Here is an 18,728-nt window from a genome sequence, read left to right on the forward strand (position 1 = left end):
AAATAGTAGTGATCCAATGCCGTGTCGTAAGGTAAACTCCGTCCACAGACCTAGCGTGTTCATCAGTATCGACCGCCGAGTCACCCTATTTATGGCGTCATTGGATGCGATATGGAAAGCTGTGGTGTCAGCACACCGCTCTGTGGTTGTCAGCTGTGGTGACCTGGAGCAGCTACCATTCAGATCCTCCATTGGCCACGCGAGGCAGAGTGGGCCTCGTTCCGGTCTTCCAAACAAGGAAAAATTTCTAGTAACACCGGGAATCGAACCCGGCTCCTCCCCATGGCAGTCACCCTTGCTTTGGAGAAGGACTAATGCTACGTCGTCAGAAATTATAACGTTTTTCATCTTCAGGATGCTATTGTTTAAATAAGCAAATAGAAATGGGCTATTTCAGCTAAAGACTGTAGTAATGCATTTGAATCCCTTGCGTCGAAGCAAATTCTACTGCCTCACTCAGTGCCAGCATAGGAATTTTGTTGTCGATGTATATTACGCACTGTGGAAGTTCAAAGATGGTTCAAATGGCTCTTAGCACTATGGGACTTAACATCAGAGGTCATTAGTCCCCTAGAACTTAGAACGACGTAAACCTAGCTAGCCTAAGGACATCACACACATCCATGCCCGAGGCAGGATTCGAACCTGCGACCGTAGCGGTCGCGCGGTTCCAGACTGTAGCGCCTAGAACCGCTCGGCCACTCCGGCCTGCCGTGGAAGTTTGGAACATGTAATTGGAACAAGTTTTATTAGCAAGCTACAAACTGAGGGACGCAAGAAATTACCCTTCTTCTAATTTCAACTTAAAGAGTGTTCTTAAATTCCTTTACATAAATGCCTGTACTTCCGCGACTGCTGCCAAGATATTTTTAGGTACAGGAACATGGTGGTGGGTGATTGTGTCAATACATCTCACAGTTTACGAATTGTTTGTATAGCAGTTACAGCAGTATAAGGTGGGACACAGGTCTTTACCAGTTAAAAGATAATAGCCAAAGTAGGCGCATGTTAGAAAGAGTCGCTGTACGCTTTGATCATAAGGATCAAAGAAACATGACAGGAGTTACCGATTTAAGTGCGGAGGAAGTTAACCATCTTTGGAGTAATGACTTTCGGTAAGCGGCAAAGGAATCAGAAATCAATAGCGTACGCAAGCGCTGCCGGACGTAGCCGAGTCGGCGTATCGCAAGAAGACGAGCTCGTCTGGTTTGCTGCAATTTGTATTTCTCATTTACAGCACGTCGTGTATTCCAATCACAGGGGTTACTGAGGCAGCGAAACACACAATTAACAGAAGAAAGGTCATGAGTCTGATTTTCCGGATTGACGGCGCACTCTCAGATATTGGCTGTATCTTGCAGTATATTACTGAAGTAATTGCCATACCGTTAAAGCAGGTATTGTAACTATAGTTAGAGCTTATAATTACTATTTACTTCCACCTTCAACTAAAGCAGAAAACATTAGTTGTGACTTTTGCTATACGTACGTTGTCAAACAAAAATTAAGAAATTTACATACTGATTTTTGATGATTTCACACAAATGTTATTTTGGAATGTTGCTTTTAGTGTCGTCTGTGCTTGCATCATGGTTTATAATACCTTTTATAGGTGAGATGTTTCAGTCTGACATGTGATGAAAAATTGAATCATAGGAAATGCATCGCTTCAAATAAACGCAAAACTGTCGACACTGTGGTTAACATCAAATGGGAAAAACGTTCTTAAAATGTTTCAAAATTTATCATTCTCTGTAGAGACAGTATCTTTTGTACTTACTAGTTTAGATTGCTCATTAGCCATTTTCAGATCAAAGTGTCTAATCGTTGCACGTTTAACATGTCAGTAATAATTGTGATAAGTTGCGCTGTTATAAACTGCACTGTTAATGTTGTACAAAACCAATACGTAACTACTACGTTTAACGCGTAATTGAGATGTTTATTCATGTTGTTTCTGAACAAGTTGGGAGATTTCTTTGACGCATTACATGTGTAATCAAAGTGAATTTGAGTTTTTAAATTGATAGTGAGTAGTGGAAACTTAGAAGTGTATAAGTTACGAAATATGTCAAATATTACGGTATAAAAAGTATATTTCTCCTCTAGGGAGTAACGGGTAGTGTGCTGTCGCATACTTTTATAAGATAGGCCTATAAAGTGTTAAGGTGACTCATATATGAATGGCTTATTTCAATAGTGGTACAAGTCTATTTTTCTTCATATTGAGATACAGAGTCCTAAAGTTAAATGAGCGCTGAAAACTCTGCAGTTGAGATACCAGAAATATTCAAGCATAATGGATTCTTGCTAGAGATGAACCTTTCTTTCTGTTTGTTTGGCTCATTAATTTCACAAGCATTATAGACAGAAAAGTGCAGGTAATGGACTTGTACAACTATTGAAAAAAGCCCATCATATTTCCCTTAGTGGAGTAGTTTCAGAAATTTCTGGGTACAGCCACCATACTCTTCATTATCTGCGATCACCGCTTCCGTGTCGTAGTTGAAATTCTTATAAGTAAGATTCGTCTATGCACATGAAGAGTTTTTTTGAGTTGTTTTATTCTGAGACGCACGAGCGAGCAAAGCAGGTGACGTGGGCGACATTGTGCTTTACGTCAAATGTGGAGGGATACTGAGATGACTTTCGTAATATACATCGATTTCTTCCAGTCCCGACGGAGATAGTAACTTACGTGGTAATTAGCCATCTTAGAATCTATGTTTGTATTTATTACATTTTTAACACGTCAGAAATGTTGGTGCATAGATGAAGCTAGGGAGTGAGTGTCCGATACCGTATTACTGCGAAGGGGATTGTGCTGTAATACGATGTTAAATAATTTTCGTTTCGCAGGTAAGTAATGTCTAGATCCTCTTTTGTATTTCCGCAAGATACGCCTGTAAAATGATTAGGGGTTTTATATAGCTCCGTTAGTGCGTTAGAGTATTGGAAATTTCTGGATACAGGCGCCATGCTCTACATTCTTTGTAACATGCGCATTAATATGAGATTTAGTGGGCGATATTTATTTTATATTGTCTGGTAAATGAGTTTCTTGTGTGCACGCGCTAATCAAGAGTTTTGCTGAGTTATTCTCAGAGTTACGGGCAAGTGAAGTAGGCGACGTCGGCGGTAGTAGTTCGAGAGTCTTTACTTGATATGTGACGACACTGGCAGTGCAGCAGAAACTTACTTGTCCGGTTTCGCCAAGAAACATGGCGGACACTTCGAAGAAGAGGAGTGGTACGAATTCACGCGGAATAAGCTGAGCGGGATTTCGATAGACGTGAGCGCCAATGGGCGGGGTGGCGGAACGCAAGCGGAGGACGTGGGACCCACCTGGAGAAGTGACCGCGGGCTCAGGCCTGAGGGTGTTCCGTCCGCCCCGCCGCCTCCGCCGCCGTCGTCGTGTTCGCAGGCGCCGCGTCCGCCGCCGCCGTCGCCGTCGCGGGAGAGAGCCTCAGGGGGGAGCGGTCCGGCAGCCGAGTACAGTGGAGTACAGAGGAGCAGGTGGCAGCCAGAGGCCAGCTATCGCATCACTGCCCGGCTGCGTCGCCCCCGCTGCCCCGCGCTGCGATCGGGCAGGGCAAGATGGCGCCAGCTGTGCGTGCCGCGCCGTGCGCACTGGCAGAGCCGATCGATACGACGCCCGCCGCCGCGACGCTGGACGGGGAGGGGGGGGAGGGAGGGCGCCGGCGTAGCTGTAGCTACGGCGGCGGCCTAGTTGCTCCCCAGCCGCCCACTGCAGCCGGCTGGAGGGGTCAGGGCACTGGGCGCACGTCCCGTTTGGGGTCTGGGTCACCTCTGCCACCAGGGGAGACGTTCTTGAGCTCCCAGACCACTCATCAGTTGGTGCCTGGTCTACGGTAGTTACGAAAAACGATAATTGCAGATAACATATCGTGAAAGTACGTGCAGAGACTTCGATGGTCGAGAAAAATCCTTTTGGACATCAAATCACGTCATTTTGAAACCAAAATCACTATTAAAACCCACGTTTCGACCGTCTTTGGAGTGATCCTCTTCAGGTAGACTAAACTGCTGGTTTCTTGGGACAGTTTTCCATACACACTGTCCTACCTGTGCTGTCATGTGATAACCAACGTCGCTTTCCTGAACGTCACTAAGCAGTTCAAAGTAAAGATGCTTCTGCGACCACTCCTCCACAGGCGTCTCCAGAAAAATGGCTCTGAGCATTGTCGGACTTAACATCTGAGGTCATCAGTCCCCTAGACTTAGAACTACTTAAATCTAACTAACCTAAGGACATCACACACATCCATGCCCGAGGCAGGATTCGAACCTGCGACCGTAGCACCAGCGCGGTTCCGGACTGAACCGCCTAGAACCGCTCGGCCACAACGACCGGCGGACGTCTCCAGAACTAGCGGTTCTGGTGCCTGAAGAATGATGGGCAGACGGTCGAAACGCTAATTGAAATCGCGCTTTCAGGCTCAGAAAGAGTCGGTATAATGCCCTATAGGACACTGTTCAAACATTACTAAACTCTTAAGTAGCCGTGCACCAAATCTGACTCGACTCGTGACACAAGCCGGCCGTGGTGCCCGAGCGGTTCTAGGCGCTTCAGTCTGGAACCGCGCGACCGCTACGGTCGCAGGTTCGAATCCTGCCTCGGGCATGGATGTGTGTGATGTCCTTAGGTTAGTTAGGTTTAAGTCGTTCTAAGTCCTAGGGGACTGATGACCTCAGAAGTTAAGTCCCATAGTGCTCAGAGCCATTTGAACCATTTTGTGACACAAGTTGGACTCCACTCGAACGTTCTTACTGTCTCTCAAAGTTCCCTGTCTGCTTTTATCATATGGTTTCAGTCTATAATGTTTTACTTTGGACGAAAATACGAAAAGTAAATTGAAAGTGAACGTTTACAGTTTAGATACATAAGGGAATTAAATATATTTATTTATATCAACAGGGCAAGGTGAAAATTTGTGTCCGGCCGGGATTCGAACCTGAGTCTCTTGCTCACTCGGCACTATGCCATCTGTACACAGTGGTCACTGCAACTGCTTGGAGTACCCTAGCATGCCTCCCATCAGACTCAGCTTCCAAACTTAAGCCTCACACTAAACTAAAGATACAGTGCCCCTGCCCATCATCCATATTACTCGCGGCATATCGTCGATTTCCTTAAGAGTTCGAGCAAGTTGTGCATCATCTGCACTGCAGGGATCAAGTAAGTACCGTTCCGAAATTAAAAAAAGACGTGCTAAGATATCTCAATAATTTTATTTTTACATGAAAGCCTGTACCTTAATCTACGCACTGACGCCATTACAGTCTGATTCTTCCTTTACGTTGTGTACTGAGTGTTTAAGATGCCTCCGGTAATCGTGAGTGCCGCCGACTGTGAAGTACGGGCTGTTATAAGATTTCTTAGTGCTAAAGGCCTAAAAGCGATCGATATCCATCGTGATGTCTGTGCAGTTTACGGACAAAACATTATGATGGAATGGCAAGAAAGTGGGTGAGTGCATTTAATGATAGCCGCACAACTGTGCGTGATGAACAACGGAGTAGGCGTCCTTCGGTCGTTAATGAAAGTTCGGTGCAGGAAGTGGATAATAAGGTGAGAGAAAACAGACGCATTACGATTTCCTCCTTGCGGGATGTCTTTCCTAATGTTTCTCGTAGTGTTTTGTATGGCAATGTGACCGAGCACTTGAATTACCGAAAATTGTGCGCACGTTGGGTACCGAAAATGTTGACGGATGTGCACAAAACCAAACGTTTGACAGTGCATTGAATTTGATTGAGCAGTACCACAATGACGGTGATGATTTCTTAAACCAAATAGTTACGAGCGATGAAACATGGGTGGCCTACGTCATACCAGAATCAAAGCAACAATCCATAGAATGGCGGCATTCAGATTCACCGAGAAAAGTGAAGTTTAAGCAAACAATTTCTGCCCATAAAATCATGTGCACAGTTTTTTGGGACAGAAAAGGAGTATTGCTTGTGGAATTTCTGCCTCTTAATGAGACAATCAATGCAGCAGCTTACTGTAAGACACTGCACAATCTGCGCCGTTCAATTCAGAACAAAAGACGTGACAAGTTGAACAAGGGCATCGTTTTGCTGCAAGACAATGCCCGTTCGCATGTGGCGAATCAGACCAAAGATCTCATCACATCTTTTCGATGGGAAACTCTACATCATACTCCGTACAGCCCCAATCTTGCACCCAGTGACTTCCATCTGTTCCTGCACTTGAAAAAACACTAGGGCGGTCAGCGTCTTCAAAACGATGACGAAGTCAAAACAGTGTCACGTGACGTAGTGGTTAACAAGTCAGGCGGCAGACTTCTATGAGAAGGGTATTCAAAAACTAGTACAAGTGCCTCAATATTAACGGAAATTATGTAGAAAAGTACATTAAGGTACAGGTTTTCATGTAAAAATAAAATTATTGAGATATATTAGCACGTATTTTTTTAATTTCAAAACGGTACTTACTTAAAAAACACGCGTCGTTTATATATGCGGCCAATGATCCCTTCAGGGCAGAAGCACAACAAGCTTTAACTCTTACAGGAATCAGCGACGTGCCGTGTTGTGTGTGCCGTCCTTAGGTTAGTTAGGTTTAAGTAGTTCTAAGTTCTAGGGGACTCATGACCATAGATGTTAAGTCCCATAGTTCTCAGAGCCACTTGAAACGACGTGCCGTGAGTAATCAGGCTAATCAACAGTAGCACTGCATCATTAGTATGTGGTGTAAGTTGAGAATTTTGGTCTGATGGGAGGCGTGCTATGCTACTCCGTGCAGTTTCGGAGACCACTGTGTACGTATGACATAGTGTGTCCGGATGGCGTAGTGGTCAGTGCATCTGCCTAGCCAGCGGGAGACTGTGGTTCGAAACCTGGTCCAGCCCAAATAATCAACTGCACATTGGTATAAATCAATGCTTAATGGCAGTTAAGGTCTTCAGCTCTTTTGTGTCTTGATTTGTAGCGGCTGCAGGATCAAATTGGTGTCTGTCGTCTACAGACACAGTATAGTCTGTGAATCACTATGAAGTGTATCATACGTCGCATTTGCAGGCTGGGTAATATCTAGGATGGAGGGAAACCTTTTACAAGTGCCTTCTTCCCAGATTTCAAAATTATATAAACAACTGGCGAGTCTGTAAAAGCTATGATGTCTAATAGGTATACACAGATAACATCTCATTAAAATTGATAGTTACAATGCACCAGACATAACTCATTTAATGACTCAAATTCAAAACCACTTATCGTTTGTGACAGTTCCATATCTCCTGTGATGAACACAGATCTACAGTCGAGACTGTAGACAGTAAAGGAAATTTCCAAATGGGATTCATCTCATGACTAATACTGTGTTTTTTATCGTCTCTCATATGTACACACTTGTTGTCAGCGACATGATGCAGTAGTTCAGGTGTATATTTGGAAAACATATCACAAGTGTTCACCTACATCTGTAATATCCAAATCAGTATGAGTTGTGTGACACGCCCCATGTTGCACCTGAGTTATATATCCGACCAGGGAACACATTTAAAAGCGCCAAGGTCCTAGATTCCAAAACAATACAGACCACTCTTCAGTCATGACCAAGTCTATAGTAGTTCCAATAAGTGATTGCTTTATGGAGACAACACGTCATTAAATTAGCTAGTACCCATACATGGCAGTCATCTTCTTTGATTCCGCTAGGGAATTTTGTCACTTACAGCTTAACATATTTTGTTGTACACAAGGTTTTAGAATCAGGAGTGTATAATTTCGGTGGAAATTTGAAAAGCGACTCCAAAATGAGACTCATCATACGATGAAAGTAGTAGGACCATTTCAGTATCTTTATCATTCCTCACATGTCCTTATCTGATGTTATCAACATACTTTTGGAGCCCATGTTGTAGTAGTTTAGATATTTGGAAAGTAACAAGTCAACTTCTACATGTATGGCCTGTGGATGCCTATGTCATATGTGCCACATCCCCCTTTTTTTTGCCACATTTGAACCACCGTAGTCACAGTTCACAAAATCATACAGAGCTCTGGTTATCAACCACATTACCTGTAATTCTTGAGACGGCTGGTGTAATAATACACACGTTCATTAACTCAGAAAACAAGGTATTAAGTAAGCAGAATGATATCGTAACAGCTTAATAACTGAACACAAACCTGACAATCACGATACTTCTATAGATTGCAGAAGTTGTATTAAAACGTAAACAGTTTCAGGGGCTCTTCAAATACACTTTCTCTCCAGTTGATTTGAAGATGGGCTGAAAAGCACCATGTTTCTTTAAATCCTTGTTGACCAAATATTAGTCTGTTTTCCTAAAATCTGTGTATTTTCTGGTTCGCCGCTGAAATATTTTTCTGAGGGTCATTTTTGTCTTGTTCCACTGCTGTTTCAAGAGGCTGTCGAATTACTAGCCATTCATCACGAGTTCCGTTGTGATCACTATACTAAGATGATGCAGCTAAATTGAAAGGCTGACCAAAGAAGGAATATGGGAGCCAGTGATGACCAGTCGGTGGGCCGGTGGGCTACACCAATTGTGGCTGCAGAAAATCCAAATGGATCAATACGAACCTGTGGAGACTTTGAAGTTCACAGCTAGAAAAAACTCAGTATCCAAGACCTGAAGAATGAAAGGCCAGAAATGAAATAAAACATTTTACAATAATAAATTTGGCGAATGCATTTCTCCAGTTATAAATGGACAAAGAATCCTAGAAGCTGATGGTCGTCAGTACTCCACTTGTAGAGGCTACAATTGGGCACTGCAAATGCTCCTGCAGCATAGTCCTACTAGCTAGTTATAGAACAAATAACCGAGCCTGCCAATCACTTGGACGATGTAATTGTGACAGATATAAATATGCTTGAGAACATGAAGAATTTGAGCGTGTTTCTCACACAACTGGAAGAAAAATGGCCTCAGCAAGTAATGTGAACTGTTCAAAACTTATTAAAATACCAGTGCCCTGTCACTCATGTAAGGGGAATCAAATCACCAGAAGATAGTATATAAGCAATAAAAAAAACTACATCAAGGAACTAGAAAAGTAATCTACTGGAAAAGTAATCTAATCTACCACAGCAAATTCATCAAAAGGTTTGATGAAATCGCTGGACTACTGCGTCAACTTTGAACCATGTATTTCAAATGACTTAAAGAAGAAGAAATAGCATTTGTGAAGTTCAAGAAGGAAATTATCAAGGAAAGTACCGGTCGCGCGGTTCCAGACTGTAGCGACTAGAACCGCTCGCCCACTCCGGCCGGCCCTTGTTAACAAACTGTTCGTCAGATCCAGCCGATATTCTTATGGTACAGTCTTTCTAAAAGGGCTTGTGATTACTCTTCTTTCCACGCTTTTTCGCAGAGTGTCCCACAACCGCTCGTTCCGCAGTCACTGCAACACGGCCTGTTGTGCGGATCAGTGCCCGAAAGATGGCGATAAGTTGCACGTGCACGTCCTCTGCGCATTCTGTGTTGCGACCTGCACCTGACAACTTCCATTAACCATTTACGTTGGATAAGCTCCGCTGACACGCTCATAAATTAAAGATAATTGCAGAATGTGGTGCCACACAACGTGGCACTACGCAAAATTGGCGCTAATAGCATAGGCACATAGGGAACACACACGACAAAGATCTGTAATTCCACGCTATTGGTGATAAGTTGAGAAAACCGTCCCGAAACGCATGTGCTACAAAACGCCACTGTTTCATGCGCATGTTCCCCGACTTAAATGTGGGATATGATTACCATACACACGTACGCAGGCCGCACAACGGGTTGGCATACTCTGGATCAGGTGGTCGAGCAGCTGCTGGGGTATAGCCTCCCATTCCTGCACCAGTGCCTGTCGGAGCTCCTGAAGTGTCGTAGTGGTTTGAAGACGTGCAGCGATACGTCGACCGAGAGCATCCCAGACGTGCTCGATGGGGTTTAGGTCTGGAGAACAGGCAGGCCACTCCATTCGCCTGATATCTTCTTTTTCAAGGTACTCCTCCACGATGGCAGCTCGGTGGTGCCGTGCGTTATCATCCATCAGGAGGAAGGTGGGACCCACTGCACCCCTGAAAAGGCGGACATACTAGTGCAAAATGACGTCCCTATACACCTGACCTGTTACAGTTCCTCTGTCAAAGACATGCAGGGGGGTACGTGCACCAATCATAATCCCACACCACACCATGACCTCCATACAGGTCCGTTTCAAGGACATTAATGGGTTGGTATCTGGTTCCTGGTTCACGCCAGATGAAAACCCGGCGAGAATCACTGTTCAGACTATACCTAGACTCGTCCGTGAACGTAACCTGGGACCACTGTTCCAATGACCGTGTACTGTGTTCTTGACACCAGGTTTTACGGGCTCTCCTGTAACCAGGGATCAGTGGACTGCACCCTGCAGGTCTCCGGGCGAATAAACCATGTCTGTTAAGTCGTCTGTAGACTGTGTGTCTGGAGACAACTGTTCCAGTGCTGCGGTAAGGTCCCGAGCAAGGCTACCTGCAGTACTCCGTGGCCGTCTGCGGGCTCTGGTGGTGAGATATCGGTCTTCTTGTGGTGTTGTACACTGTGGACGTCCCGTACTGTAGCGCCTGGACACGTTTCGTGTCTACTGGAATCGTTGATATAATCTTGAGATCACTCTTTGTCGCACACGGAGGGCCCGTGCTATGACCTGCTGTGTGTAACCAGCCTCCAATCGCCCTAGTATTCTACCCCTCATAACGTCATAAATCCGTGTTCTTTGAGCCATTTTGAACCCGCAGTCACCATTAGGACGTCTGAAAATGTCTGCACACTTACTCGCTGCACCGTACTCTGATATGCACCAACACACCTCTGTGTATGTGGACTGCTGCCAGCGCCACCGTGCGACGACCGCAGGTCAAATGCACCGCATGGTCATACCCCGAGCGTTATTTCACTTTGTTTCAGCATTATCAATTTATGAGCATGAGTGTAGTTACACCATTCTTCATCTCTAGGAATGGCTTTTTATGTACTGAAAACAAGCTCGCACAAGCGTGAAATTTAAATCAACATATCCAACAGGCATGGAAATACTGGAGTATTAGTGAGATAGCGTTACGTCAAGGTGTTCAGCGTGTAAGACCTTGCATTCCCATCAATGTGTGTGTTCCCGCCTCGGGTGAAGATAACTCTTAGTGTTATCGGAGGCTGAAATATGTTGGTAAAAAAACAAAAGAGGGCCACTGCGTTACCATAAGCCAGTAATCCTAAGAAGTTTTAGTCTTTTGTTAAAACAGTAAGAGGCTCACAGCCATCTGTCCGGACACTGTGATCCTAATGGCACTGAAACGAATGATGACACAGAAAAGACAGAAATAATGAACGTCGTTTTGCAAAATTACGCTGCCGGAAAAGAAATTAGTACACCTAGAAGGATTACGTCGATTTTGATCCAACGACGACATATGCCACATGGGGGACGTTAGGGACAGTGTAGTGGCATAGCTACCAGAGCACCACCTGTGTCTATCCTTTAATACGGAATGCTTCCAGCAAAAGGTCTCTGAAATGCCTGAGCTAGCAGGACAGAGCGTCTTAGGTTGTGGAAAGGATCCAAAATATGTTTCTGTCAGTTGCACTCAATATACAAACTTTATTCATCAACACACAATATTACAACCAGGATGACAAAAACTCAGAACCGTAATCGACCTCCTTTGATTAACCTTAGATCGGCTGAAGGCCACGCTTTAATCCAAGACACAAGGCCTAAGCGAGAAATTGAAATACAAGGTTATTCTAGAGGTTTCACCCAAGAATATTTTCTAAATCTTCAATCCAGACAGGCTGAAGGACTTAGCAATTTAATTTTAATGGAACTTGGCTGGAGGTCGCATATTAAGCAATAAGAAGAGTTTCAATCAAAAGGCAGAGGGCCTTATCTTAAAACATTTCATGCCAAATTCGGCTGATGGCCCCATACAAACGCATAACAATCTTATGCCTTAAGGGCATGACAAAAACATTAATTTAGGAGATATTAAAACTCGGTTGAAGGTTGCACATCAACAAATAATTTAACGGCTTAAGCCCTAGAAAGAAGAGTTTCAATTTGAAAAGGCAGAAGGCCATATCTTAAAACATTTCATATAAAATTCGGCTGAAGGCCCCTACAAAGAATAACAATCTCATGCCTTAAGGGCATGACAAAAACATTAATTTAATAGATATTAATACTCGGCTGAAGGTTACATATCAACAAAATATGTTTAACGGCTTAAGGCCTAGAAAAAGAGTTTCAATTTAAAAGGCGGAAGGCCTTATCTTAAAACATCTCGTGTAAAATTCGGCTGAAGGCCCCATATACAAGAATAACAATCTCATGCCTTAAGGGCAAGACAAGAACATTAATTTAAGAGAGAATGATACTCGGCTGAAGGCCACACATCAACCAGATAACTAAAACCCAAAGAGGGAAATGACTATGTAACACACAAGGAACGGCTCTCAGAAGTTTCCAAGGGTCGGCCTGGGATTGTAACACTAACGCCCATTTAGGTGAGACAGGCAGCCTGAAGGCAACCCAACCGACAGTCAGCCCACCGACCAATCAACAAAATCAGTTTTGCTCCACGCAACCAGCAAAACGACCACAAGATTTCAATACAACGACACACAGAATATTGGTGCCGACAACGACCAACACCTCAGCTGTCGAACTACACGTCGTGCTGGACAGCAACAACACGACAAGGAAAATAGACTGCCGGAAATTACGTCAACGACCAGGTCAGGTAACCGGAACGTCAACGGCCACAAGGAAGAAGATACCGCTGGTCAACTTCAATAACAGAGAATAATCAAGTCCACAGGAAGATGGGTGGAATCTTGGCCGACTTAAATACACACACGTTGTTGCTCACAGGAACGTCGCAAAAGAGACAACCAGGTTCAAACGAAGAAATGTAAACAGTTGAAGCTCGATAGTAGGTTAAGTCAGGACTCAACTTTGATGTCCAAGATCGGTGGGCGACGAACTTCGTAGCACTCGCAAGCAGCACCTTACACTCCAACCACGCGTGCACAACGCCAGCGGCCCCGGACAGAGTACGCTCGACGGAGACTTCCTCGCTGCTCCACACCAACCGACCGACTGCCCAGGCCCGGAAACGGTGAAAGGGCCAAATATACGTCGGCCGATGAGACGACCAACCGAACGGCCAACCGACGGTCGTCCCGCTCCAATCTCCCTCCGTTGGACAGTTCATGTGTGCTGTCAGTGGTCGGCGAGCACTGGCTGTCCGCGCCTCACCGGCGCTCCGTCCCCGACTTCACTGCTGCTGCATGCCGACTGCACTTCTGGTCCGTCTCCACTTGACTGCCAGACACACGACGACCCGGAAATACTATCGGTCGCTCCAGAGATGGTACGATAGTGCACTTATCGATACGCGCTGCTGCTGCTGCCGCTCACAGGCAGTAATTAAGGCAGGAAGTTGGTGACACCAGTAAATGGAATAAGAAAACGAGGCGGCATTACCGTAATAGAAGATGACAAACAATAAACGGCATGAACACGAGCCGTACACGGATCAGCCCCGTGTACTGCAGACGTGTGATGCAATCAGGCAGCCATGCCACGGAGAGGCTCTTGTGTTTCCTATAGCCAACCTAGCGAGTTTGAAAAGGGTCAAATTGTGGCTTTCCGAGGGGCGGGGTTGTCCTTTCGGAGAACTGCCGCACATGGCGGATGTGCTGATCAGTTGTGCAACGATGCTGCTATCAGCGGTCACGTGAATATTCTCACACCCGTAGACGAGGATCTGGACGTCTACGTTGCTTTGACGTCCGCCTAGGTCGTCGTACTGTAAGGGCAGCAGTGACAGACCGTACAGCTAGCACAGCACAGATAAGAGGGCTTGTGAGCCTAGAGGAGTCGACACGGACTGTTGCGAACCGATTATTAGCAATGGGACTGCGGGCACACACACACACACACACCCCTCTAGCCCGTCCTCCACTCATGCCACAGCATCGACGTGAAGGGCTAGACTTGCGCCATCAGAGGATTGAACCGGGGATTTATTTTCAAGGAATATTCTTAAGAACTTATTTTATTTACTAGCGATTCACCGAGAACATTAACATATTCATTCACTCTATGTAAGCGTGGAAGTAGTTGCCACGGAGTAACTGATGAAATCATAATCAAATGGCTTTTAACAAATGGGAATTTTACTACTAAAAGCAATTTTTTTTAAAAAAAGAAACAGATTTAAAATTATAATCAGAAAGCACCCTCTAAATATGAAGCTACAATTTACTCAGAGGCAGAAAGAAACAAGTTTTGACGGTATGAGCTTTCGGGCAGAGAACCTTGCCGCTTCCTTTTGACACGGCCGTAGTTACGACCGCTCACAACAGCCTCTGAAAGACTACACTGGTGCATAATCTGCAACACACCAGATAACATAAACTAAGAGTTTTAATAATTTACACAAGCACACAAACTATGCACCACCATAGAAGGGATGGAAATGGTAGAAAACATTAACAATTAAAATATTAATTTTTGCCACCGAAGGTGCAACTTGATTTTAACTTCTAAGAAAGTGTTACGGTGAAAGGGTGGCAACTTTATATACTTAAATGATCATTTAAATAAAAATCCATGAAATGTAATCATATATAAAATTCTAAAAGGTTGGCCAAACAAGTTACGATGCTCTACAGTACACAGATACCGTCTCTCACGATGACAGCCAAGATCAAAACATATTTCAGGCATTAGGCCGTTACACTACAAACAATAAATTCGTTAACACACCAAATCCGACAAACATGATAGAGGCAGTTCCGAACGACAGACAGACACTAACTGCCTAACAAATGCAGACGAGAGACAGACGAGCAAGCTGGGGACGAGAGACTGACCAAGAAAATAAGTAGAATTAAACAAGAGTAAATGACACAACATATCACCAATCTCTTAACTTCTAATAAACTGCGATTTCTCGAGAAGACCTCGTGCAGCAACCACAAATCGCTCTCCCGAACCGTCCGCTGCCAGCCGCTTCAACGGACGCAGGAAGGGGCGCAGATCTCCCGTCTCACGGCGGCGCAGCTCGCACCGTCCAGACTGATGTCGCGAGTTGACTCCTGTTGCTCTCGTGTCGACCGCGAAGCCACTACCCCTCGCTATACGCCGCGGCCCACTGGACTCACGTGGCGACCTCACATGCGCCGAAGCTCAAGGCGGACAAGTCATCTTGTGTCTCAGTGCGCGACCGACGAACCGATCAATCCAACCGCCAGTGACCATTGCCTGAGAAAACTCGAGCAGACTGGCGGCCTAACGCGCAGACTCAGATGCAGAAACTAAGCCCCAACCGGGCGATCACTCGCTGAGTTCTCTTACTGGCGGAGTGCAAAGACTCATTTATCCAGCTTTAAAGACTGATCCGAACGAAAGACATACTAGCACTCCGGACGACAGACAGACACTAACTGCCCGACAAATTCGGACGAGAGACAGACTAGCAAGCTGGGGATGAGAGACTGACCCCAGACTGACTCCAGAATCACCCAGACTGACCAACTGGCGAGCTCATAGAGCCCCTTAAATGCACGTGAACAGGCAACCTTTTCCCCTTCCCACCAGAGGGAGACACCAAAGCTGCGATCGCCACAGCGGCGCCACCGCCAGTAACGGAGGGCGTCTGCTTCACACTACGTGCTGCAGCGCGCTCTTCAAAATAGCAAATTTTACTACGGCTCAAGGATCACTTGGAAGATGGAATGGTGCGCCGTGGTCCTCAGCGATGGAAGCAGATTCTGTCTGCACGGAGGTGATGGTCGTTTGCGCGAACGACTGAGGCGTGGGGGGCGCTGTCTCGTTGAGTGCATTCGTCCAAGACTCCTTATGGGCTATGGTGCGATAAGCTACAACTTTAGTTCACCTTTGGCACTTCTGGAGAGGGCGCTAATCAGCGCTCGGTACGTGTGGAATGTTGTTGGACCTGTTCTTTATCTGTTCGTACAGGAAGATGATACCTTGTTTAACAGGATAATGCTCGCCCACACACTGCTCGTGAAACCCACCATGTTATGCAAGACAAGCAGCAACTTCCCTCGCCACCATGATGTCTGGACTTGTCCCCAGTCGAGCATGTGTAGGATATGGTGGGAGGAGAAGTGACGTAACTCTTACAGAAGTACCTGAACAGCTCGAGCAGGCGTGGCATAACGTTTCCCAGGACAGTATTCGCCATCTCTACGATCGACTGAACGCCAGAGTAACAGCCTACATCGCCGCCCGTGAGGGCTACACTACATACTAAAATGTAAACGTCGTGTGACTAGGGCCTCCGGTCGGGTGGACCGTTCCCTGGGTGCAAGTCATTCGATTTGACGCCACTTCGGCGACTTGCCTGTCGATGGGGATGAAATGATGATGATTAGGACAACACAACACCCAGTCGCTGAGCGGAGAAAATCTCCAACCCAACCGGCAATCGAACCCGGGCCATTAGGATTGACATTCTGTCGCGCTGACCACTCAGCTACCGGGGGCGGATTACTGCATACTAATATGGATGTTTCTGCCTTAGTCGATGCCTGGTACTTCGGAACCGCTGGTACTATTGATCTGTAAATGTAAACATTGCCTGTACTTCATATGCAGTCTTTCAGCAATAAATCTTGAGTGAATTGGAATCCTCTAAAAGGGTATACTATTTTTTTTTCCGGCGGTGTATTTCACAGATGAAGATCGCACTGTCGTACCTCCTTTAAACGGACACACGTATGACAGAATGGCTTATATAGAGATAAGTGCCCATGAGACAGAAAAGCAAATGAAATTGCTCAGCAGAGGGAAGGCCACTGGAGCTTCCGGGATAACAATAAGATTCTACATATAGTTTGTGAAATAACTTGTCCCTCTCCTAGCAGCAGTTTACTGTAGATCTCTGAACGAGTGAAGTGTTCCTAATGATTGGAAAAAGCATGAGTCATTTCAGTAGGAATCAACTTGGGTTTCGAAAACATTGACTGTGTGAAACCCAACTCGCCCTGTTCATCCAAGAGACCCAGAAGGCGGTGGGTACCGGCGCCCAGGTAGGTGACGTTTTCCTTGACTTCCACAAGGGTTGGGTTGGGTTGTTCGGGAGAAGAGACCAAACTGCGAGGTCATCGGTCTCATCGGATTAGGGAGGATGGGGAAGGAAGTCGGCCGTGCCCTTTCAGAGGAACAATCCCGACATTTGCCTGGAGCGATTTACGGAAATCACGGAAAACCTAAATCAGGATGGCCGGACGCGGGATTGAACCGTAGTCGTCCCGAATGCGAGTCCAGTGAACTTCAACAAGGCATTCGGACAGTTCCGCAGTGCCGATTAGTGAACAAAATACAAACGTACGAAATACCAGACCAGCTGTGTGATTGGATTGAAGAGTTTGTAACAAAAGGAACACAATATGTCATTCTCAACTGAGAGAATTCTTCAGACGTACCTGTAACTTTGTGTGTATCCCAAGGCAATGTTATTCTCTTCACATGACATAGCAGCCAATATCGGAAGTTACACGAGTCTTTTTGTGGATGATACTGCTCTATACAGAAAATTGTAGTGAAGCACAGGAAGATCTGTAAAGCATCGACGTATGACGCAGCGAACAGCAAATGATCCTCAGGGGGCTCGCCGTTCGTTGGCGGGTTTGTGGTTGGCTGGTAAAGGGCCGCAGCCTTTGCACCATCTTTTCCCTCCCGTGCTCTATGTCTATCCTCCTGATATTCTTTTTCCGCTCCTTTGGGGAACATGTCTGGGGTGTTTTTGGGAATGTTCACATTTTCCTTAGCTGACATAAGAATACTCTCCCCACTGTTTTTCGTTTCCTTGTTTCCTTTCTTTGCTCTCCTTCTCCCATTCTTCCTCCGCTTCGGCGTTTTAGGCTCCTCTTTTTTTATTTTTTCTTCCTCCCTGTGCGCTCCTGGAGGCCAGTCCATGTGTCTGACACTTAGCAGGTAAATGGGTAATGTTTAATTCCCAGCCCCGGGTCAACATGTAGGGTTCGGATGTAACCCCTGGTAAAGACCAGGCCCAGGGAGGGGTGATTGCCTGAGCTGCTACCTTCCCCAAAATGCCGATTGGTCAGGTGTTCGGGAGGTCTGTCTTGAGGCGTGAACTAAAGCTGGTGCGCCCCCTCCTGAAGGGGGGGAGGGGGGGGGGCTGTCAATCGTGGGCGATTTTCTCGCATCAGCCAATAATCTTAACAGTCAACGACTACGAAACGTGGACGGAATGAGGCTAAAGATTCAAACACGCTCCCAGCCACACCACAGTTCCTCGTGGTTTCACATACTGAAGATGGTCAGTCCTTTACTAAGCTAAATCAGATTATCATTTAGAAAGGTGTTGATACAGTTTTTAACATTTTCAATGTTCGGATAATAAGTTGCCGTCTCTTTAATCTAAGAATAGATGATCAATGCAGCTAGCCGCTATCTCTGTGTACTGTCTTGTCTGTATAGACGTGTATCTGTTGTCTTTAAGATCCCTTCACCTTCACACATAAGTCTATACAGTACAGTAAGGCCCTCCCAGTTCTTGGCTGATCCGTGATAAGACAGGCGAAAAAATAGACTAATGGAAGATTATTAGTATTATCTCTATTTTCATTCGCTCTTTCTCTTTCTCTCCTTTATCTATGCATAGTTTGTAATAT

The 18,728-nt window shown here is 45.5% G+C and overlaps 1 protein-coding gene across 5 annotated transcripts in view; it reads right to left on the bottom strand.

Annotated features, from left to right (window-relative positions):
* LOC126194911 (synaptotagmin 1) overlaps nt 1-18,728 on the bottom strand; it is a 1,052,777-nt gene that overhangs the window by 401,971 nt on the left and 632,078 nt on the right. The window contains exon 1 of one of the 5 annotated variants that reach the window (XM_049933275.1): nt 3,346-3,574. The exons of 2 other annotated variants lie outside the window; for them this stretch is intronic. The gene's annotated coding sequence lies outside the window, so the exon portion shown is untranslated. Of the gene's footprint in view, nt 1-3,345; nt 3,575-18,728 lie in introns of those variants that run through there. 2 more of the 5 variants (XM_049933274.1, XM_049933271.1) reach the window with 2 other exon arrangements.

This window comes from Schistocerca nitens, chromosome 7 (assembly GCF_023898315.1).
Source record: "Schistocerca nitens isolate TAMUIC-IGC-003100 chromosome 7, iqSchNite1.1, whole genome shotgun sequence".
NCBI classification, from domain to species: Eukaryota; Metazoa; Arthropoda; class Insecta; order Orthoptera; family Acrididae; genus Schistocerca; species Schistocerca nitens.